We start from the raw sequence: 25,854 nt of genomic DNA on the forward strand, positions 1-25,854 counted from the left end.
AACTCTACTAATAGAGCTTAAGCTGCTGGCTAAAAACAATCATGGTATAGATCCTGAAGAATGGAAAGGACAGGGAGAGGTGAAGAAGAAATCTCATCCTCTTTAAGATCATGGAGGGATCGTTCTAATACTTTCATAAAATACTGCAGATTAAGCAATTCATTCCCTACTTCCAAACAGTTTCTCTTCCTTTTTATACTTGACTGCTCAGCTAGCAATTCATCCAATCCTCCCCCATTTCAAACATCTTTTATTAAGATAGCCTGAGACTCTAGAAAAAGTGCAGAGAAGAGCAACCAGGATGTTTAGGGGACTGGAGATGAAAACATATGAAGAACAGTTGCAGGAACAGGGCATGGCTAGTCTAGTGAAGAGAAGGATCAGGGGAGACATGATAGCACTGTTCCAATATTTGAGGGGCTGCCCCAGAGAGGAGGGAGGGTCAAGCTATGTTCTAAAGTATTTGTAGGCCGGACAAGGAATAATGGATGGAAACTGAACAAGGAGAGATTTAACCTGGAAATAAGGAGAATTTTTCTGACAGTGAGAACAATCAACCATTGGAACAGCTTGCCTTCAGAAGTTGTGAGAGCTTCATCATTTGAGACTGTCAAGAAGAGACTGGACTGCCATTTGTCAGAAATGGTGTAGGGTCTCCTGCTTGGGCGAGGGGTTGGACTAGATGACCTACAAGGTCCCTTCCAACTCTGTTAATCTGTTAGGTTAAAAGGAGCCCTATTCTCTACCTCTTTCAGAAAGAGGTTTATTTCACCAACCTGGCAAAAAACCTGATGAGAAAATGTCAGCTCCCGCCCCAAATTAATACCTAATTGTTTATTTACTGTTTCCTTCAGTGCAGTTATGCTTCATTAGAAGGAGACTTTATTTCTCTCCCCAAATTACACACTTAGCATAGCTGCAGTGAGGAAAACTTTAGCTACCTGCCTCTATATTAGATAACACATTTCTGTACTTCTGAATATTATGATTGTCTAATCCACAGGTTTAAATATGATGCCAAGTCCTTTAAATACAAATAGGATCAAACAGCTTTCTTTCTTTCTTTTTTTTTTTTATTCAAAAAGTTTTACAAAATTTTTTCCCCCTTTCCCCCCCGCCTCTCCCCTCCCTTCACAACCCCCCTCCCCCCCCCGACTTCCCGGAACGGGCACAAGGTATAGTTAAAAATAAAACAAACATATGCTAAAAAATTTTCATCCCAACTTAATTATACCCCTACAATCATCAATTCCTAACTTCCCCCAAAAACAATCAAGAATAATACATCATAATCATTCAAAAACAGTCTGATAACTCTTAGTCTGATATCTACGTTGAATATAGTCAATCCATTTTTTCCATTCCTTTAAGTATCTTTCTTGCGTATTGTCTTTCAAAAAGGCTGATATCTTCGCCATCTCAGCCAAATTGGCAACCTTCAATATCCATTCTTCTATTGTAGGTACTTCTTTTTTCTTCCAGTATTGTCCTATTAGTAATCTTGCTGCTGTTATTAGGTTTAAAATCAATTTAGTCTCAATTACTGTACAATCCGTAATAATTCCCAACAAGAAAAATTGCGGCAGGAACTTTATCTTCTTTTTCAAAACATTTTGTAAAATCCACCAAATTTTTATCCAAAAGGCCTTTATGTCCTTACAAGTCCACCAAATGTGAAAATATGTAGCGTCATCACAATTACATCTCCAACATTTTGCTTGCATATCTGGATACATACACGATAATTTTTTAGGATCTAGATGCCATCTATAAAACATTTTATAAAAATTTTCCCTCAGATTCTGTGCCTGCGTGAATTTAACATTTCTAACCCAAATTTTTTCCCAAGTTTCCAATAATATTGGCTCCTGAACAAACAGCTTTCATTTACCTTCATACTAGCAGCTTCAAAAAGGAACCTGGCCTATTTCCCTTTTTACAGATGTTATCCATTTTTTATGATTAATGTAATTTCTGCACGTAGATACAATTTGCCTAATGACATCACTAGAAAAAAAGCCTTCAAATGGGAGGAAAATGCCAGTCTGCCAAAAGGGCATGCTAACATTTATTTTATTGCCTGCAAGGGGTGTAAATGTCACCCGTTATTTCTTAAAACCTCAGGTGCTATTCATATTTTGCTGCCTCCTATTCTTTTTTATTTATTTATTTTATTTACCATCACATTAAACCTCCCCAATGTTTCAGAAAGAATTGTGAGTTTGAAAACTGTTTTGATTCAATATCCTTAATTTCTTTAATGGTAAGGAAAATGTGTTTTTCACTTCTAATCCAAAATCTGTGCCCAAGGCTATCAATAGCCAAACCTAAAAGAAAAAAGACCCTTCCAGTTCAAACTATAGTTTTAAGAAGAGGGAATTCAGTAACGTTCTGCTGACCACTTGCATGAGGTCTTTCAAGGTAATAACATGCATCGTTCTTAAAATAATTTCTTCAAAAATAATCCATTAAAGGATCAACCCTACAGATCTTAAAATGCAGAATAAAAGTAAGAATGCTAGGGGATAATGTCATGCAGTCCATATCTGAATGTAAATTTACATAACTTTGCACTTTTGAAGTAGGACCATAGATAGATAAATATTAATTGGATGGATGGATGGATGGATGGATGGATGGATGGATGGACAGATAGATGGATAGATAGATGGATAGATAGATAGAGATAGAAAGATACGCAGATAGATAGACAGACAGACAGACATACAGGTGGACAGGTGGACAGAGAGACGGATGGATAGATGGATAGACAGACGGACGGACAGATGGATGGACAGATGGATAGATAGATAGGCAGGCAGGTAGGTAGATGGACAGATAGACAGACAGACAGATGGATGGATAGATGGACGGATAGATGGACAGATAGATAGATGATAGATAGATAGATGGATGGGGGGAGAGAGAGAGAGAGAGAGAGAGAGAGGCAGGCACACAGATAGATATTAAATTACATACCTATACCAAAAAAAATCATTGTAATCCAAGGTCTGTTTCATAAGAGGGCAAACAACAAAGAGTATATTTTGCCTACTAAAGCTAAGGCATTTTGGTTATATAGCTTGCAAAACAAATGAGAGAAAAGAGAAGCATGAAATATATTTGATTTCCTATTTGAAATCCTGCTATTAATTTAGCAATTTTAGTGCCTAGTTGCAGGGGAAAGCAATGGCTTATCATTTTAGATTGTAAATAATATAATCTAGATAGTACTACCATATTAAAAGAACAAAGGGGACTTCGAATACATGGGGTTGTTCTGCTCCATAAACCCTTTCAGGCTGTACAAGCTATCAATATGCTGATTCTGAACTGTGGATCTTCCATTAGCTTATCTCTCCTCATAGCCCTTGGGCAACCGTTTTGAAGTAATAAGATAGAACGATCATTATATAGAACATAGAACAGAATAATAGAGTTGGAAGGGACCTTGGAGATCTTCTAGCCCAACCCCCAGCTTAAGCAGGAGACCCTGCCTATATCATTTCAGATAAATGATTGTCCAGTCTCTTTTTGAAAGCCTCCGGTGATGGAGCATATGTCAAGCCACGTCTTTATATGACAAGAATGTCTATACAATAACTGAAAAGCTTCCATAATCGTGGTTAGAGTGGCTTTCAGTTCTTTTGCCCAGCAGTCTCTTCCCAGATGGCTTGGCTATTTTGGTTTCCTCATGTTCCAGCATCTCTGTGTTTGATCTTCAGCCTCAAATCTCTTGTGGTTCCCTCACATTTTCTTTCTTTCTTGATTTTCTGCGACAAACTTCCTCCAATCAACACATGAACCTTGGTGGGACCAAGGAAAAGGACCTGCTTCATGACACATCCTAAAACCAAACGCACAGTGGATAATATGATGTGGTTTCAGTAGTCAGGAAGAAGCATGGAGCAAAAATGTTTGACTGATGAAAGAAATGTAGCCCAACCCAGATGAACAAGGATAAATCAAGCTATAAATGGAAACAGAGAATTTGTTGTGATTTACATTACAGTAATGTAACAAATATGGTTTAATAAAAATATAGTTCACACATAATGTTAATGTATGCATTACATCTAATTAAGGTTTAGTACTTGCAACTGTGCCAATTCCATTCAATTCAGTCCTCAGTGCATAAGATTTATACTCTTTCCTCCAATACTTCATATTAAAATATTGTCAACTTTTTTAAACACCAAGGATTTAAATAAACATACCTTACAGACATGAAAAAGGGCTGAAAAACTATCTAGACAAAAAAGACAACGATGAGAGCTACATGTATTATGTGAACTCAAGAAACATATACCAAGAAAATATTGGTTAGCATAGCTATTCTTAAATTAATAGATCTTAATAGCTCCTGGATTTGCAACCTTGGTCATCACCCTAGGCTAGGATAGTAATTATTTGAAGGTTTACACAGCCTTGTGACATTTCTTTTCAAATATTAATTTTATTGTGTCTGTGTGTCTGTGCATCAAATACTATCATCAGTCTTTTTTTAATGCTCAAGGCATCAATGTCTTTTCAACAATCTAAATTGTACATTGGAAAAAGGATGCATTATTACATTATATAAAACATTTTTGAATACAGCTCAACTGTCTGGAACCCATACCACATTTCTGACATCAATACAATTGAATGTGTCCAGAAATATTTTACAAGAAGAGTTTTCCACTCCTCTGAATACAACAAAATACCTTATGCCACCAGACTTGAAATCCTGGGTTTAGAAAATTTAGAACTATGCCGCCTTCGACATGACCTGAGGTTAACTCATAGAATCATCTATTACAATGTCCTTCCTGTCGACGACTACTTCAGCTTCAATTGCAATAATACACGAGCACACAATAGATTTAAGCTTAATGTTAACCGTTCCAATCTTGATTGCAGAAAATATGACTTCAGTAACAGAGTTGTTAATGCTTGGAATAAACTACCTGACTCTGTGGTCTCTTCCCAAAATCTCCAAAGCTTCAACCAAAAGCTGTTTACTATTGATCTCACCCCATTTCTAAGAGGACTGTAAGGGGCGTGCATGAGCACAAACGTGCCTACCGTTCCTGTCCTATTGTTTTCTTTCGTTATAGCCAATTAATGTTACATACTCATACTTATATATATGCTTATATATTGTATAATTATTACATGCTTATGCTTATATATACTGTGTGACAAAATAAATAAATAAATAAACAAACAAACAAACAAACAAATAAATATTCTTCAGTGATAGAAATCAGGAGCCCTCAACAAGTAAATACAAAAAGGACTATAAAAAGCCTTCACAAAGATTGAACACATTTTTACTAATCAAGGCTGATCTCAGTTATGACAGATCCTAATCAACTTCTCCCTAGTGCATCACACCAAGCAAAAAGCACTGACGAGGAACTTTAGACTGGTAAAGGTAGAGTCAGGTAAAGGAAGTGGGGCCTTTAAGTATACAGTTCAGCAGGTTCTATAGTACTGAACTCAGTTCTAACAGACTATGCAGTCTTCCCAATACTTGAAGGACTGTCACAGGAAAGAGAATGTAGTTACTTTTCCTCATAGGGATGAAGGGTAGGATAAGCACCAGTGGGTGGAAGCTTTATAGAGAGAGATCCAAACTTGAAATAAGGAGGAATTTCCTGACCATGTTAGCTATTAAGAACTGGAACAGCTTGGTTCCTGGAGTTGTGGGTGCTCCATCAAACAAAAGTTGGGAAACCATGAATCTGGATGGTCTGAGGATTCTGCTTTGGTCAAACAGTTGGACTAGTGGACATTCAAGATTCCTTCTAACCCTATCATTCTAGAATTCTTTGAAATTCAAGAAGTTGGAAACGTTGTTAAAAATAGGTTGGCAACCATAAAGTGAACAAAGTCCAGCACCTTCTCTTATAGACAAAATGCTCCAATAGAGAGGACTCGAGCCTAGGAAAACAATTTCTATATAAGCCACTTGAAATTTTATTGGCTTTACATATTAAATGACTCCTTCTAAGATGAGTAACTGCACTTTTATTTAGTTCAGTCACTGTCAGATGAGAGGATACTGTGAGAAGGTAGGCTTACCTCAGTGAGTAATGGTTGGCAAAAATCCTGAGAAATTGAACATGTGGATATGTAGGTTTGTGAAAAATGTGGGATCTTCTTAGTTATTCTAGATTTTCCTTTTTTTAGCAGCAGGAGAGAGAGCGAGAGCACATTAAAGCTAATTTCCCAAGACAGCATTTTAAATCTTAACCATCTTTATTCAGAAATTACATTAGCAGAAGGGAGCATTGTAGTGTATGGATAGAGAAAGCCATAAGCAGACTAGACATTAAAGTGGGGCTTTTTTTTTTTTTAAATACTTTTAGCACATGCCCCAATTTTGGAGTCTCTGAAGTTAGGACAGAAAATGATTTACCATTGCTGTCTCTGAACTGCTCGTTTTAAGCTACAACTTACTACATCTACTACATCTTATTACATTATGTTTATTGACTACATCTACTATATCTTGTGACATCTATTAACTACATCTACCACATCTTACATTAAGTTATTGTATTGGGTTTGTGTTGGGAAAGTATCAGGGTCAATGGCCTGGTGTCTCTGCAGCCACAGGCCTGACCCAGCCCCTTTTAAATTCCATATTTTATTTGCTAGTTTCTCCCCACATCAAATTTGGTCTCATTCTGTTTTTGGTTGTGATTCAGCAAAAAAAAAAAAAAAAGATACAGAGAAGAGTCCAGAGCCCTCTTACATAATTGATTTCCACCATTCCAGTGGACTGGAAGATGGAAGAGAAGCTGCATGTGGCAATTTTCCTTAGAAAAGGGTTTTGTTTTACACCAGTGTTTCTCAGCCTTGGCAATTTTAAGCTCTGTGGACTTCAACGCCCAGAATTCCCCATTCTGGGAGTTGAAGTCCATACAGCTTAAAGTTGTCGAAGTTGAGAAACACTGTGAGACCACTGGTTTCCATGATACAAATAATGACATCATATGGCTAAGCTTTTTTTAAAAAAAACAAAAAAACAACTCTACTTGTGCTTGGGGTATGCACGTCATTTTATTTTTTTCCATAACTTTTGCTTGTGTCTTCAGCTTATATATCTTATTTCGTTGAAATCTTATTGTAAATTAGTAGGACATTACACTTCAACTTGTTGATAGTTTGCTTCAAAATTTCTGTGGCATGATCTCCTACAGCTTAGGGAGACACACACAAAAAAGAGGATGCACATGGGCCACTATCAGGTGACGACAAAAATAAACCTTTGCACAATAGTTTTATGATTGGATAGAAGAGAATGAAGAAGAGGAGGGATGTATTATATTAGGATTCACTAGAAACAACACTGGCTGCTGGCCTAGAGTTCCATTTCAAAGGCTTTTGTGAACTCGAAATCCTTAGAGGATAAGATAAAGCGAGCGTATAATTGACATCATATGCCATAGGTAAACATGACACTTCGAAAGCATTGCCACTACTTTCCATTGTGGTCTTCAAAAACGTCCACATGTCCTAGATCTTGTTTGTTGTATCCCTGTTTAATTCCACCATGAAGCAATGGTTTGGTCTGCCAAACTATTAGAGACATTTACTTTCAGCCTTGAAACTGGGCAACAGTTGTGTCAGCACAAAAATGATATTTAAGCCAGAAAAGACTGGCCAAAACACAAATCGGTTCCAGTTCCACAATGGACCACAGAAAATGCTGTTTATACAATAAGTACCATGCCAACAAATACATTCTGAGATATCACATCCAGGAATCCTTCGGTGCGCAACGATGACCTAGCAAAAACCACTGTGAATATTACAATCTTGTCATCAGCTAAAAGAAATGTAAGGGTTGATATATCAAGAACTATTTGCTGCTAAGCTAAATGCAATGCATAAAATAATTATTCTGCTGTCACTAACAATATAAAAGCATTTCTTAAAACATTTCCTATCTGAATAGATGCTAAATATTACTCTGGTTTAGCAATGTATATACTCGTGGTGCAGTGGTGGGTTTCAGCCAGTTCGCACCACTTCGGGAGAACCAGTTGTTAACTTTCTGAGCAGTTTGGCAAACTGGTTGTTGGAAGAAATCATTAGGGCAGAGAACCGGTGGTTAAATTACTGGAATCCCACCACTGTCGTGATGGTGAACCTATGGCTTATGTGCCAGGGTGGCATGCAGAGCCCTCTCTGTGGACACGCATGCCGTCACCCCAGCCCAACTCCATCGCGTTTCTCACCATCATTTGCAGGGAAACAAAAGTTTGTGGGACTAAATAAAATTCACTCAATGAATTCCAACTTCTCACGAAAGAAAAACATATTGCGAAGTTGGAATTGATTGAGTGAACTTTTTCACTCATGCACTTCACAATGGGGGAGACGGGGTCCCCTCCTCCTGAAGCCCATTATGATGCGGAGCCACAATGCAACCTTGCATTATCTCAGCTCATTCTGGCCTCCCGGATGTCAATTGCTTTTCCTGCAGGTGGGATACCCCGCCTACCGGCTGGCCAGCTAACTTTCAGCACACTGCTCCTGGGCTCATTGGCCTATGGACGACGTCAGATTCCCATCATCCAGCACCTGTTCAGGGGTTCCTTCCCCCGCCCACCCCGGGAGGAGGAGAGAGAGAGAGAAAGAGAAAGAAGGAGGAAAAGAGAGAGAAACAGAGACAGAGAGAGGTGGAGAGGAAAAGAGAGAGAGAGAAACAGAGGCAGAGAGAGAGGGGAGGGAGGGAGGGAGGGAGGGAGAGAGAGAGAAAGGGAAAGAGAGGGAAATGGTGGGAAAGAGAGAGGGGAAAAGAGAGAGAAAGAGAAACAGAGACAGAGAGAGGTGGGAGAGGAAAAGAGAGAGAGAGAGAGTGTGTGTGTCAGGGTTTTAATACAAGGTTATTAGACAGGGTATTAAACAGGGTTCTAATACAATTAGGCCTGAAGGCCTAATATAAAAATGGCTTCCAGGCCTAACAGAGAGAGATGGGGGTGGGGGGTGGAAATATCTTTAGAAATGATATCTAACATCTTTAGAAATAGCCTCAAAGAACAGATCAGACATTTCCCATAGATCATGTGATTGTGAAATTATTATTGAATCATTTTTGTGCAAGAAAAAAAGTACAATTTGCTGTTGTAACAGTACCATATCCATCATAGCACATTATGAAGAATGTGATGATCTATCCAAAATTTTCAAGTCATGCTTCCATATAAGACCATTAGATGCTAGTCAATTTATTTTTTCCTTTGATCGCTTTGTTTGAACTTTATATAATCTAGCACAGGGGTGGGTTCTAATTTTTTTTGCTACTGGTTCTGTGGGCGTGGCTTATTTTGTGGACGTGGCTTGATGGTCATGTGACAGTGGGTGTGGCTTGATGGTCATGTGACTGGGTAGGTGTGGCCAACTCAATGTCTCCATGTCAAGGGGTACCTCGCCTGGCCCCTCCCCTCCCAGCCATCCCTTGTCACACCCAGCCTCAAAGTATCTATAGTTCTGCAAAAATGTTGTTCACCTTTTGGCAACTTTATTCTCTACATACTATAGATCAGGGATCTCCAAACTTGGCCACTTTAAGATTTATGGACTTCAACTCCCAGAATTCCTCAGCCAGCTTTGCTGTCTGTCTTAAAGTCTTAAAGTGGCCAAGGTTAGAGACCTCTGTTATAGATGCACTTTCATGGACCACTGAAAGGAGGAAATGGCTCACATGCTTTGCCTAAGAGTGTGATGGGCAACAGGCTTTTAAGGAGCTGCTAGAAAGAAGCGGGGGGGAGTATTTTCCAAAGCACCAGAAGGCAAAACAAGAAGCAAAGGATGGATACTCAACAAAGAGATTGAGACTAAATTGATTTTAAATCTAATAACAGCAGCAAGATTACTAATAGGACAGTACTGGAAGAAAAAAGAAGTACCTACAATAGAAGAATGGATATTGAAAGTTGCTAATTTGGCTGAGATGGCGAAGATATCAGCCTTTTTGAAAGACAATACGCAAGAAAGATACTTAAAGGAATGGAAAAAATGGATTGACTATATTCAAAGTAGATATCAGACTAAGAGTTATCAGATTGCCTTTGAATGATTATGATGTATTATTTTTTATTGTTTTCGGGGGAAGTTAAGAATTGATGATTGTAGGGGTATAATTAAGTTGGGACGAAAAATTTTTAGCATATTTTTTTTTATTTTTAACTATACCTTGTGCTCGTTCCAGGAAGTCGGGGGGGGAGGGGGGTTTTGAAGGGAGGGGGGAGGAAAGGGGGGGAAATTTTCTGTAAAACTTTTTGAATAATTAAAAAACAAAAACAAAGAGAGAAGCAACCTAAAACTAAGGACAAACTTCCTGACACTGTGAACCTATGTAAGTTTCAGTCATAATTTCACATATAAAATAGCCATTCATGTAATACAACCTGCATATTGTTCAAAATAATCATTAGTATTATGGCTGATGTTTGACAGCAAGCCTAAAATCTCCATTCCCTCCCCACTCCAGGGGAAGTTTACTTCAAAATCCACATTTCCTCCCCACCCCACTAATCTGGTCTGGGAATGAATCAAACTCCCCCCTCTTCATTTCCCAAATAAAATATCCCAGATAATTAAGGAATAATCAAGCTGCTAGCAAGGAACCTGCCTGGAATTCCACATTCCTGCCAGCTGTATAAAGGAAACTTTGTAAGCAGAGATCATATAAAGTGGAAGCCGGAAGTTCGGCTCCATTTACAAGCAGGCAGAAAACTCATTCAAGACAGGATACTTCACAATGGAAATCACCCAAACCTTTTTAGAAAAACAAAGCCCATGTTGCACAAACCCCAAAACTTCAAAAACATTGAACCATATAAGAATTCCTCCTCTTATCCAATTTGTTGTTCAGCTGACTCAGAAAGGAGCTTCTAGCCGCTCTGTCAATTTAAAACGACAGCATTCCCCCTCCCCACTTCTTCTTTGCCAAGCGATCTCCTGGCTGAGAAGCAGCCAATCAATTTAAAGGGACGGTGTCTTGTTTTTTTTTCTCTTCTTCGACAAGTGGGTCTTGATTTTTTCCTTCTAGCCAATCAGCTGGGTGTTGGGAGGCAGCAATAGATTGGGGGTGGGGCCAGGCAGAATTTTTACTACCGGTTCTCCGAACTACTCAAAATGTTTACTACCGATTCTTACGAACTGGGGAGAACTGCTAGCAACCCACTACTGATCTCGTAGCAGTTCTTCTTGTCCAAACTATTGAGGCCTTTGAACTCTAGTGCTGGAGAAGACTCCTGCGAGTTCCTTGGACTGCAAGACTATCAAACCAGTGGTGGGTTTCAGCAGGTTCCGACCAGTTCTGGAGAACCAGTAGCAGAAAGTTTGAGTAGTTCGGAGAACTGGTAAATACCACCTGTAACTGGCCCCATCCCCATCTATTCTCTGCCTCCTGAGTCCCAGCTGATTGGGAGGAAATGGGGATTTTGCAGTATCCTTCCCCTGCCACGCCACCAAGCCATGCAATGCCTACCAAGCCACGCCCACAGAACCAGTAGTAAAAAAAAATGAAACCCACCCCTGTATCAAACCAGTCAACTAGAGGAGATCAACCCTGAGTGCTCTTTAGAAGGCCAGATCCTGAAGATGAAACTCAAATACTTCGGCCACCTAATGAGAAGGAAAGATTCACTGGAGAAGAGCCTAATGCTGGGAAAGATTGAGGGCAAAAGAAGAAGGGGGCAGCAGAGAACGAGGTGGCTGGATGGAGTCACTGAAGCAGTAGGTGTGAGCTTAAATGGACTCCAGAGGATGGTAGAGGACAGGAAGGCCTGGAGGAACATTGTCCATGAGGTCGCGATGGGTCAGACACGACTTCACAACTAACAACAACAGCACCATCTTGTGATCTGTCGTGGATCACTGCAAATATTTTGGTAAAAATATTTTAAAAGTAAATACAGACAGTCCTTGGGTTACATCCGCTCGTTCAACAGTCAGTCAGTTCTGACAGCACTGAAAAAAAATGGACTTATGACTGGTCCTCAAAGTTCCCTCTGTACCCCCATGGTCACATGATCAAAATTCAAGCCAGCCAGCATGTATGACTCTTCCTGCAACCGCCATCATTAAGTGATGCTGACACATGACATCATGATTTACAACCACATAGCTTTAGGGATGAAAATTTTGGTCCCAACTCCTCTTGTAACCTGAGGACTGCTGGTAACATTTCATTTGCCATAACTTTTTTCTTTAAAAAAGTTCAATTTTGTTTATCTCTTGTGATATTCAGATTATTCTCTCCAAAGATGTAAAAGAATGGCTGAAACCGTAGTTACCTCCATTTACGCTACAAAGCCAGGAGATAGCTTTAGAAAAACTGCCCCCCCACCCCCCAAGTTTACCTTCTCAGCACCAGGAAAACAGATTAGCATATGAGAGCCCTATCTGTCATACATAGGAGTTGGCAGAGGAGACCAAATCAACTGCCAGCCAGAAGCTAAATGTTGGAAAGTCCAAGTCTAAGTCTAAGACACTATCCCAAGGCAGGATGTGGGGCCAGTATGTAAGGCTGCAGAGAAAGGAGGTATGAGATCTCCAGCCTTCTATGCTATACAACTACATTTAGTGTAGCTAAACTATTGTGAGTTTAGTTTCGCTTTTACTGTTTTATATACATTTTAACTGCTTTCCACCCATATCCACTTCAAATGTCATTAATTGCATTACTGCATTGTTATCCCTTATAGTATTCTGGAGTGCAAGCACCCCTAGCTTTTATGTACCTAAAGCACCGAACAAAGTAAAGGATATATGCAGGCCAAGACCTACATATATATACATACACACACACACACATTAAATTCATCCTACTCGGCACCCAACGATTGAGAAGGGCTTCTGTTAATCAACTGCATTTTATAAACTATATAATCCTTCCAGTAAACCTAGCAGTTTACAAACCGATGTGGCAGATAGGAAACAAAGCAGAGACAAACAACATCTTGTTTCTGTTTCTCTTCTCTTTATCTCCATCTTTTTTATATTGTCCACAATAAATAACCTGAATCATCAGGAGATTTTTGTGGTTATACAAACAGCTGGAGTCACCATTTAATTTCCTTCTAGGCATCTGGTAGAGGAAGCAGAATTCTGGAAAAAGACCTCGGGGTACAAGGACCACCTAAGTGTTGCAACAGAAGTTTTCCTCCAAAAGAACATAATCCACCTGCTTTTTTTTCTTTGTTATATATATATATATAAAAGAAAATACAAGAGATTAGGGAAAAAAGAACATAGATTGCTCAGAAAACCTACCGTGTTTTACCCCAAAATAAGACCGTGTCTTATATTAATTTTTGCAAAAGACTCATTATGGCTTATTTTCCAGTTAGATCTTATTTTGGGGGAAATACAGTACTAAATGCCTCCGTCTGCTGATGATCTTAACTGGGGCTTATTTTGGGGGTAGGCTTATATTACGAACATCCTGAAAAATCATGCTAGGCCTTATTTTCCAGTTGGGTCTTATACTCAGGGAACAGGGTACATTTTTGTTGTTAGTTGCGAAGTCGTGTCCGACCCATCGCGACCGCATGGACAATTTCCTCCAGGCCTTCCTGTCCTCTACCATCCTCTGGAGTCCATTTAAGTTCACACCTACTGCTTCAGTGACTCCATCCAGCCACCTCATTCTCTGTCGTCCCTTTCTTCTTTTTCCCTCAATCTTTACCAGCATTAGGCTCTTCTCCAGTGAGTCCTTCCTTCTCATTAGGTGGCCAAAGTATTTGAGTTTCATCTTCAGGATCTGGCCTTCTAAAGAGCAGTCAGGATTGATCTCCTCTAGGACTAACTGGTTTGATCACCTTGCAGTCCAAGGGACTCGCAGGAGTCTTCTCCAGCACCAGAGTTCAAAGGCCTCGATTCTTTGGCACTCAGCCTTTCTTATGGTCCAACCTTCACAGCCATACATTGCAAATGGGAAAACCATAGCCTTGACTATATGCACTCTGTTGGCAGGGTTGATGTCTCTGCTTTTTAGTACGCTGTCTAGATTTGCCATAGCTTCCCTCCCCAGGAGCAAGCGTCTTTTAATTTCTTGGCTGCAGTCCCCGTCTGCGGTGATCTTGGAGCCCAGGAAAATAAAATCTGTCACTACCTCCATTTCTTCCCCATCTATCTGCCAGGAATTGAGAGGGCCAGATGCCATGATTTTAGTTTTCTTAATGTTGAGTTTCAAGCCAACTTTTGCACTCTCCTCTTTCACCCGCATCAGAAGGCTCTTTAGTTCCTCTTCGCTTTCTGCCATTAGAGTGGTATCATCTGCATATATGAGGTTGTTGATATTTCTTCTGGCAATCTTAATTCCAATTTTTGATTCATCTAGCCTCATCTTTCTCATGATGTGCTCTGCATATAAGTTAAATAGACAGGGTGATAGTATACAGCCTTGTCGGACTCCTTTCCCAATTTTGAACCAATCAGTGGTTCCGTGTCCAGTTCTCACTGTTGCTTCTTGACCCGCATACAGGTTTCTCAAGAGACAAATAAGATGGTCTGGTACTCCCATCTCTTTAAGAACTTGCCACAATTTGTTATGATCCACACAATCAATGAAGAACTTAGCATAGTCAATGAAGCAGAAGTAGATGTTTTTCTGGAACTCCCTAGCTTTCTCCATGATCCAGCATATGTTGGCAATTTTTTTTTATTTTTTTTTATTTTTTTTGTTTACATTTATACCCCGCCCTTCTCCGAAGACTCAGGGCGGCTTACAGTGTATAAGGCAATAGTCTCATTCTATTTGTATATTTTTACAAAGTCAACTTATTGCCCCCCCAACAATCTGGGTCCTCATCTTGATCTCTAGTTTGATCTCTAGTTCCTCTACCTCTACAAAATCCTGCCTGTACTTCTGGTAGTTCTCGCTCCACATACTGCTGGAGCCTAGCTTGTAGGATTTTAAGCATAACCTTACTAGCATGTGAAATGAGTGCAATGGTGCGATAGTTTGAACATTCTTTGGCATTGCCTTTCTTTGGAATTGGAATGTTAACTGACCTTTTCCAATCCTGTGGCCATTGTTGAGTTTTCCAAATTTGCTGGCAAATTAGGTGTAGCACTTTTACTGCGTCGTCTTTTAAGACTTTGAATAGCTCAGCTGGAATACTGTTTCCTCCACGAGCTTTGTTGTTGCTCAGATTTCCTAAGGCCCATTTGACTTCACATTCTAGGATGTCTGGCTAAATTCTAGATCCAATGTAATCTCAGATTAAACAGAATACATACTTTCTATATTCAGATTACTTTTCTATATATACATCATTGGTCAAAATCTACTTTTCTCTTTCTCTGTTGCTCCCCTTCCTCTCCCTCTTCACATGCTCTTCCTCCTCCTCCTTTTTGAAAGGATAGTTACAACATTCTAATTTAAACCAAATCTCAGAGATTTAAAAAGTTTAAGAGCTGCATATGATGGATGTGGTACATATTACTTGGAATTCCATTACGCTCAAATGGCAAACTCCCAAGATAACTTCATCAATCTCTCCCTTTGCCGCCTCAATTTCCCAATACATCCCAAAGGCTGTAAATCAGGAACGTAATTGCAAAGGTTCCTTTGATTTGAGCATCAGCCTGTCAATACTGGAATCCAAAGCTATCTGTCCAAAGCATTTTTCTCAAGCAATTGCCCAACTGTTGCAGAACAGCCCCACCCCACCCCGAGCTCCTGAGTTAAATCAGAAGCAGAAAACCAGAAGCAGAATTCCATAGGGAAGTTTGAATAGAAGCTGTGAGTTTGGAGGAGCCAGCCGAGTTTTTAAAAAGAATCACTCTTGACTGCCCCATTCTGTACTGGGTGAACTTTGCAATTGATCAGAACAATCTTACATAAAAAAAACACACAATACATAATAACTGCATTGCACTCATTTCAGAAGCCCTGAGGCATTCCAGGTTGAAAAGATTAGCTGATGACATCATCATTGTACCAATTGGGGGCTCCTTTCATGTCCCCAGCAGGAGCTGGAGCAAACAATGGAAGCTCACCCCATCCCAAGGCAGCACTTGGATCTCAAACACAGGCTTGCTGCTTGTCAACCAGGGTCTTAACCATGTGAGCTACCATGCTCCATATATAGTAGCGAATACTACATACAGTGCCTTCACCTCCTGATGAAAAGAGTAGACCAAATCGACTCACTCTCAACCATAGCATAAATGCAAGCGGGCTATTTTTCTAACAGGTACTATAATGTACACCAGCTTTCAATTATGTATCCTCTCATAAATCCTCCATTTATGCAAGATCTGATGAAAAGTTTCAATTAAGGGGAGATATTTACAAATCCATCTAAAATATATAACTTGAATATTCATGAGTTGACAATATACCTCTACAATATAAATTTAACAATATATAATATAAAAGAGTTCGGTCTAGGGATAAAGGCACCAGGTTAGAAACCAGGAGACCATGATTTCTAGTCCTGTCTTAGCCATGAAAGCCAGCTAGGTGACCTTGGGATAGTCATTCTCTCTTAGCCCAACCCAACTCACAGGGTTGTTGCTGTGGGAAAAAATAGGAGGAGGAAACTCTGTTGGATACATTGGATACCAACTTGATTTATTTCTAAAAATAATAAAGGCAGGATACAACTAGATAACTTAAATGGATGGATAACTAAATACATGTAAGGTTTTATTTCTGAAAATAATTTTAGCTAGTTGTATAAGACTTTTTAATTTGAAATACTATTTCATTACATCTATTTTGAGTAGATATTTCTGATATTTCTGTTTTAGGACAGACAATGAAATGAAAAGTGATCTCCAAATGTTTCAAGAAAGTGGGCGATTTTTCTTTAGGCAAACATGCAAATGTAAACTTTGCAAAACTGCTCAGTGTTCAGGTATTTGTGGAACACTTACAGAACTAAATAACTCCGAAGTCCATTTTTAAAGGACACATAACAGCAACAGTACGAAGTTTTATTTTAGCCAGATATAACAAGCACTATCTGATCAAGTCAAATATGCAGTGGTGTTATCCATGTACATAATCTGAAAAACCTCTCTTAGAAAATCTCTTATAAATACTGAAAGATAGGAAAATCCTATAGTGAAGCACAGCTAAAATATGGCAGAATGTACATGAAAAATTGATTAGTTCTCAGTGTAGCTAACTCAAAAAATAAAATCTTCTGTTCTCCCATCTCCTACCCTCCCTTGCAGCCTTTCACTACATACAAGTAAGGCATGAATCCCTGCTTAAAGCCTGAACCTGTCCAACAGATGACATGAGCAGCATTAAGCAAAACAAATACATGGGGAAAAAAACTTTTGTTGTAATAACCAATGATTCAATAACTTTCATAAGCCTGCGGGTACAATCCATCAGAAGTAAGCCCAAAAGAGGGCTGTGAAAATATTTATAGACCCCTCGCATCCTGGACATAAACTGTTTCAACTCCTACCCTCCAAATGACACTATAGAGCACTGCACATCAGAACAACTAGCAGTTTTTCCCTGAATGCCATCACTCTGCTAAACAAATAATTCCCTCAACACTGTCAAACTAGTTACTAAGTCTGCACTGCTATTAATCTTCCTCTCATTCCTATCACCCATCTCCTTCCCCTTATGACTGTATGACTGTAACCTTGTTGCTGGTATCCATAAGATTTATATTGACTGTTTCCCTATGACTATCATGAAGTGTTGTAACTTATGATTCTTGATGAATGTATCTTTTCTTTTATGTACACTGAGAGCATATGCACCAAGACAAATTCCTTGTGTGTCCAATCACACTTGGCCAAGAAAGAATTCTATTCTATTCTATTCTATTCTATTCTATTCTATTCTATTCTATTCTATTCTATTCTATTCTATTCTATTCTTTCATCAAAGTAAAGGTAGATTTTCATAACAATTACATACATTTATGAATCATTAAAAGAAATCTCTGTAGCCATGGTTTCATGTCAAACTTGGATTGCCCGCTGTTCATGCAAGGTGTTTGTTTATTACTCTTTCTTTTTGTACATGACACATATTTGTAAATGGCTAAACAACCTACAACTCATTGGATCATCCTTTCAGAGAAATTTCCTATTGGATTCTTCGATGCCTTCCAATGTACTTCACTAGAAACGTTGGGATACATTCAGAGATGTCCATGTTTTCAAGGCAGGAAATGTTTTATGAGAATTTTGTATTTGTCGTAAACGGTCTTATGTTAATTTTTATATCATAAAATGTTTGATAAAATTTCAATTTCACAGGTGACATGGATCCCAGATTTTGAACACTTTCTTTAAGTTAGCCCAGGAGTCTGCAAACTTGGCTCTTTTAAGACTTGTGGACTTCAACTCCCAGAGTTGAAGTCCACAAGTCTTACAAGAGCCAAGTTTGCAGACCCCTGAGTTAGCCCATTTGAGGTACCTTGATTCAAAAAAATGTTGCCCTATGGTAGTACCTTTTTGCTCAGTCAAAGGTTACTAGGATGAAAGTTTTAGTTAGATAAGGTGGTTTAGATAACCACCTTAATTTATTTTATCTGATTTGAAGAAATATCTTGTGGCAAGTCATTATATATGAAAAATCGAAATGAATGGGTCATAAATACATGATGCTTCCACTCTTGCATTTATGCTGCGTGAAATATTTGAAATCATTATGAGGTGGTACAAGAAGACATGTTTCTTGAAGCAGCTACGATCTCTGAACTCTAGCTCCATTAGTTCTGTCATATTTAGCCAATTTTGTACTATCTATTCAGGTCTCAGAATCAGATGCCTATACCAGCTAACATTTAAAAGATGGAATAGATTGTCAGTTGCTGATATTGTAATGCTTTAGACCAGGGGTCTCCAACCTTGGTCCCTTTAAGACTTGTGGACAGCTTTGCTGGCTGAGGGACTCTGGGAGTTGAAGTCCACAAGTCTTAAAGGGACCAAGGTTGGAGACCCCTGCTTTAGACAGAGTGCAATCCTAACTCCTGGACACGTTTAAAATGAAATCCTGTTTTTATTTATATTTCTTTGACATATTTGTTTGAATGCTTAAGGCAGCAATAAAACAAAAAAATATTTATAGCAAGCAAGTGCTAACATTCATTTTGTATCTCTGTATTGACTGTGAACGGTTAGGATTTCTTGGAAGTTATCTGAGTTAATCACAAGTCTATACAGTCTGTATCCAATAAACAGACACAAAAGATCAATGACACATGTGTAAGAATGCAAGAGATACAGAGAACCTGATCAATCATCACTATCCTACTAACTACTAACTACACTGTTAACCAGAGCAATTCTTGAATACAGCTCACCTGTCTGGAACCCATACCACATTTCAGACATCAATACAATTGAACATGTCCAGAAATATTTTACAAGAAGAGTTCTCCACTCCTCTGAATACAACAAAATACCTTATACCACCAGACTTGAAATCTTGAATTTAGAAAACTTAGAACTCTGCCACCTTCGACAAGACCTGTGTTTAACTCATAGAATCATCTATTGCAATGTCCTTCCTGTTGAAGACTACTTCAGCTTCAATCATAACAATACAAGAGCAAACAATAGATTTAAACTCAATGTTAACCGTTTCAATCTTGATTGCAGAAAATATGACTTCTGTAACAGAGTTATTAGTGCTTGGAACACACTACCTGACTCTGTGGTCTCTTCTCAAAATCCCCAAAGCTTTAACCAAAATCTGTCTTCTATTGACCTCACCCCATTCCTAAGAGGTCTATAAGGGGCGTGCATAAGAGCACAAACGTGCCTACCGTTCCTGTCCTATTGTTTCCTTTCATTATATCCAATTAATATAGTTATTACATACTTATGCTCATATATATGCTTATATATTATATAGTTATTTTCATGCTTATGCTTATATATACTGTTGTGACAAATAAAATAAAATAAAATAAAATAAATAAATCCATTCTACTAGCAAGGTGCAAAACTTGATACAATCCTACACATTGCTTTTGGAGAAACGCTGTCTTTAAAATATTAACATGGTCTTTAAAGCATTGACATGTGCATATATTCTCTTTCTATTTCAATCTCTTACCAAGTAGTTTCCCTTATTCAAATTTGGATTTAATCCTCTTTTTACACATGGTAGTAGCCTTCACGCTGCAGCTACATTAGCAGACCCAATTTAAAAACACACAGAACTGATGATCCAATACTACTATAGCAAATATTTTAAAAGCAATGGTATTTATACAATTCTCGAATAGGCAACTATGACGGTTGGTTGGGGGCCTTCAGAACTGTGGATCGTTATTTCATTTCTTTCCATTTGCTTTTCAATTCTGCCTTTCTGGGAATGGGACTAGACCTATTGGAACAAAAGACAGTTACAGTTAATGTGATTATAATTGGCGCACCAGATATGAAATTCTTGGCACAGTGAGATGAAGAGGAGTATGTATTTCCACTACACCCAGCCTAAATAAACCACAATGACTCCACCTCATTTCCTCTGTAATGTATCACCCCTTCCACCACCACCTGGAAGAAGTTAAACACTTTGACAGTTACTCTGGAGATGTCCAGGCCACAACGTGCCTTATAACCTGCACACTTTGACTGCTAAATAAAACATAACCACAGAATGCACACAGGATGTTTGATATTCATTCTGCGCTAAACAGTGGTTGAAGAGTGGGTGAGCTATTGGTTGACTGACTATGGCCTTTTCAACAATATTGTAAGAAATTTGGTATGTCTGGCCAGCATGTCAGTGCTAACTAAAAAAGATGATAGACAACCACAACTTGATGATAATGTCTAACCATTCAGTGAGGATAATGAAAGCTTTTTAAAAACCCGTGGACAAACAGATAAGTATATCACACAGATCAAAGCTTTAATCAGTTTCAAATATTACAATCCAATTTTCTGATACTCCATTATTATTTAAATAAATTTTCTAACAGCATTGTGAATCTAGAAATGCTTGACCTTTAAATGAAGAAATATTTTTTTACAAGTTTGTTGTTTCCAAACTTAGATTTGGTTTTAATATATATTTTCTGATATGTGTTGGATTTTTTTTTCCTTTTTCATTCTTTGTTCAGAGTTTGGGTTTGGTTCCCCGCCCCACTTTTAACTTTTGTATTCAGTTAATGTTTTTCTTTTCTGTTTTTTACATTAAAAAATAAAAACCCAGGATTGTAAAAATTGCTATGATGCATATTTGAGCAACTGAAAGTGTATTGTATTTTTATTTTAAAGGCTCCATATGAACAAACATAGGCAGAAAGTTAAAAATCAACATCAGCAGAAAAGCAAACAAGAACATAAAATATCACTATTAAATATAGTAAGTTAAACGTTTGAGCAAATGAAAAGCCATTGCAATGGCTGAAACTTTCCAACTTTAGGTGCCAATTTTAATATTTCCCTTGCCGGGATCCCTTCCTGGCTAATGTCTTCCACTGAACTTACAAAGATGATCCCAATGCATTAGTCAGTATTAGGCTTCAAGTCATACAATTTTTTTAAAGGTCAGGAAAGACACAAATATATATGAAGCTGCTTTAAAATCTATTTGATATATTCCAATTGAAGAAATTTGCTCAATATTTTCTTCTTTCTGCATTTGACACCAATGGTATTTTAAAAGTAATCACCACGGGAAAGTTCTCATCACAGTGGTCTAACCTGGATGTCAGCCTAGCATAATTTAGGAAATATATCCAAGCAATTTTTCAGTAGAAAAAGGCTATAACTACCACATGTCACTAGCTACCCATCTGCCCTTCATTGAACTTGATCTTCATCAAATGTTACACACTTGGGCGATTTATTATTTGTTGGGGATATTAAATTAACCAAGAATTTTCATTCAAATTATTTCTATCAGTAGAGTGAGATTAAAAGATTATTGCCAAGAATCTAATGTTTTTTGAGAGTGCCAATATATTGCTTATATCTCCTGGTTGGTGGCATTCAGGTGAGAAATTTCTCCATATTCAGTAAGTCTCTGGGATGTAGAGATAGTAGATTAAAGATTCTGCTGTGCACAGAACTAGCTGGACATGTTTTGAGGAAAAATGGACATTGGTTATCTTGTAACATATTGGCCAAAATGTGCCCAAAATAACCCTCCACCAACTGTTGTTATGTCCTTATGGTTAACAAGGAATGCTGTAAGTGGCATGAATACAACTACGATTGGTCATCAAGTCTCCTTCTTTCTTGTCTTACAAAAGAAAAAAAACCACCCTTACATGACATTGGAGGGAAAAAGCACAATGGAGGCAAAGATCAACATGAATAGGATGCATTGGTGACAACCATGGTACAGCACATGCAAAATTGCAGAAGTGTAATAGGCATAATTTTAAAAAAAACATGAATGACATGGAAGGAAGAAACTTAGTCTATTTGTAATAAATAAAAAGGACAAAGTTACATTAGAGTAGAATAAAGTTGCTGTGGCTTTTGTGCATACTGTGAATACAAGCATGCAAGTGAAGATGCAACTTTTGAATGAAAGGAATGCATGTCAGAATGTATGAACTAGTATCATCCAGATAGTCATGGGTGCCTATGAAAGTAAACAGGAATTCATAGCAAACATTGTTATATGTCACAACCACAGAGAGAGAGACAGAGAGACAGAGAGACAGAGAGAGATGGATGGGATTTATTTATTTATTTATTTATTCAAATTTTTATACCGCCCTATCTCTCAGAGGACTCAGGGCGGTTTACAGGCCGGTAAAAAATACAATATAATACAAGGTAAAACACAAAATTAAAAAACTTATTTAAATAGGGATGGGGAAAGGAAGGAAGGAAGGAAGGAAGGAAGGAAGGAAGGAAGGAAGGAAGGAAGGAAGGAAGGAAGGAAGGAAGGTAAAAATAAAACAAATGCAGGAGAAAATATTATACAATATGTCTTTTCCAAAAAGTACTGAAGATTAACCTTCCAACAGAATGAATTGTAAGTGCATTTGAAGTCGTTTGGAATGAAGTAGAAGAATTGTTATAAAATGCATAGAAATGTATAGCATTAAATCAGTAAAAAAGAAATTTGGTAAAATAATGAATTTTCTCTTTTGTATGGGAATCTGTACCTTATTGAACTGGTATAACTAAATCTTGGAAGACAATTATTTATCTCAAGAATTTAAACAAGAGGTCAACTTCAGCCAGTTGCTGGAAGACTGGTGAGCTTCCTTTTGCAGCTAGCTGGCCACAATGAGAACAGACTGCTGAATTGGATGGCCCAGAGATTCAATCCAGCAGGGTGCTGTTTATTGTTATGTTCTTGCGGTGGATCAATGCAAGTTCTTCTGAACTTGTTATAAAGCTATCTTGCCCTCAACATTCTTGAAGATACTGTACATCTGTAATATAAATAAAATAAAATAAAACCACTAATGTGCAGCTACTACTCAGAGGTCCTGTTTTAATTGTGGGTCTATGGAAGACATATGTTTAAGTAAAAACTATTGAGAATCTACCGGAAATCCATCAGATGGTTATTCAGCTTTTCAGTTGCACTTAAACAGTTCCAGATTAAAATGAAGCAAACAGCAGCCAAAGGATACAGATCAAATGGCTTGCCTCCAGGATCATTTGCTCAGCATTGTTATATCATCCAGTCTGAGTTTAAATTTGCTACAAGCCTGACCCCTGGAGTACGAAGGCCCTAAAATTAATCAATCCAATTGCTCTAGAGTAACAATTGAAATAACACAATAGAAAAATGAGAGCTTCCTTCTCTGATCATAGCTCAACTGAGATTGATTTCACACTGTGATTAAATTAATAACATTTTTATCTAATGTAGACTGTTCGGGGTTAGATAATCAGCATGGCACGCCCCGAATTGTTTTCTGTTGTGTGTAAACATGTTGCTTGTTGTACAAATGGTATGAGAATGTATACTACTGTGGGATAGTGTGTTGTAAAAAATAACACATATTAAATAGACTATACAAATGGATCTGGTTTATATATAAAGTTGGCCCAAGTATTGCATAGAGATAGATAAGGGGAGAAACCTTTGTAAAGGAAATGTTGATTCTGAAAGGATATATAACATCAAAGGAGGTAACGAAGATAAAACATTTCAATAATTTAAACAAGAGTTGACACTTGGCTATAATGTCAGTAAAGTTATTTTTAGCAGGTAGACAGAAGCAATATATAAAATTTTAGAGTTTGTTCCGGACTTCCAGATTCCAATATCTTGGAAGCGAAAGGTCTACAATTTGCAAGAACAGAGTGATAATTTTGATTTTAAGTATATCTAAAATCCAGCCATCGATATACATTTCAGAGTTCTCTTTTCTCTTCTCTATCCTTCTCTATCCTTCTGTGTAACTTACACACCAATACCACTTCTAAGTCTGCAGTTTCTTAGCACACTTACTCACTGAGATATGCATCACATCTTTAAAAATGGTTTCCTAAACATTAAAAATGACTCTGGACTACAAATAGCAGAGGGCTTGAGTAGACACACGTCTTGTGACACTTTAGTGATTCTGCAACTCCTCAAATTACAACACTCCTCTAATATGAAACATTATAGCAGAGGGAAGTGTCAAGATAGATGGGAAACATTTTTTAATGTATTTGTATTTTCATTTTTCAAAATTGTTGTTTTTTGTCACTTTGATTGTTTTTGATGTGATTCCATCTGGAATCAGACTGGAATGCAGTGCTATATAAAAATAAATATGTAAATATTGTGGCTTTTTTTTTCTCTTTCTACATAATATTCAGAGTTCCACCTTCTGTTGATTCTTTTTTTTTAATATTTTCTTTATTTTCAGTAGGAGTACAAGCTCAGTAAAGGGAGGCAAACACTGCTTGAACTGAAATACAGACTGAATTTCTCCTGGAAGGCTCAATCTAGACTGCAAATCTGTGGACTTCAGCTTGAACAAAGTCAAAAAAATAACGTAAGGGTCAGTGATGGGTTTCAAATTTTTTTACTACCGGTTCTGTGGGCGTGGCTTGGTGGGCGTGGCAGGGGAAGGATACTGTAAAATCTCCATTCCCACCCCACTCCAGGGGAAGGATACTGCAAAATACCCATTCTCTCCCCACTCCAGGGGAAGGATATTGCAAAATACCCATTTCTTCCTGATCATCTGGGACTCAGGAGGCAGAGAATAGATGGGGGTGGGGCCAGTCAGAGGAGGTGTTTACCGGTTCTCCGAACTCCTCAAGATTTCTTCTACTGGTTCTCCAGAACTGGTCAGAACCTGCTGAAACCCACCTCTGGTAAGGGTTCCTTGGACGGTTCAGTTAGAAGGAATGGGCTTCATATTATCACGGGCCAAATCAATGTCATATATACCCAAAAAGCAATTTATGATTTGTAGCACAGTTTAGGCTAAGCACCTTGGGGGGAAAAAACATGAAGACTACAGCGCCTCCCTTGAAACCGCTGGAAACCGCGCACCCATTTTTGAGGCTATGACAAAGATTTTATGGCATCTGTCCTCTCAAAGAGAAAAAATGTCTACTTCTGGGAGTACCCTTATTCCATTGTTACTACCATCAATACTGACCCAGTAGCCACTGTATTCTTCTATCAGTTTGCCTCTCCATTATGTCCAGTTTAAACACACCTTGCAGATTGATGCCCTGGTAGATTTCAAGCTCTACAAATATTCTTCTGCTCCCTTTAATCTCATTTCTCCTTTCCCAGATCTCTTGAGGTCCTTGCTCTAAATAAAAAGAGCAACGTCTAGCCAACTGCTCCCTATTTCTCAGCCTTCTACTTATTTGTTGTATGCTGTTGTCAAGAATCAGGATTTCTTATATCCAACCCTCATGCTGGTCAATAAAAAAAAAAAAAGAATAGAGCTTGGATTACACAATAACACT

Source organism: Ahaetulla prasina, chromosome 1 (assembly GCF_028640845.1).
Source record: "Ahaetulla prasina isolate Xishuangbanna chromosome 1, ASM2864084v1, whole genome shotgun sequence".
NCBI lineage: Eukaryota > Metazoa > Chordata > Lepidosauria > Squamata > Colubridae > Ahaetulla > Ahaetulla prasina.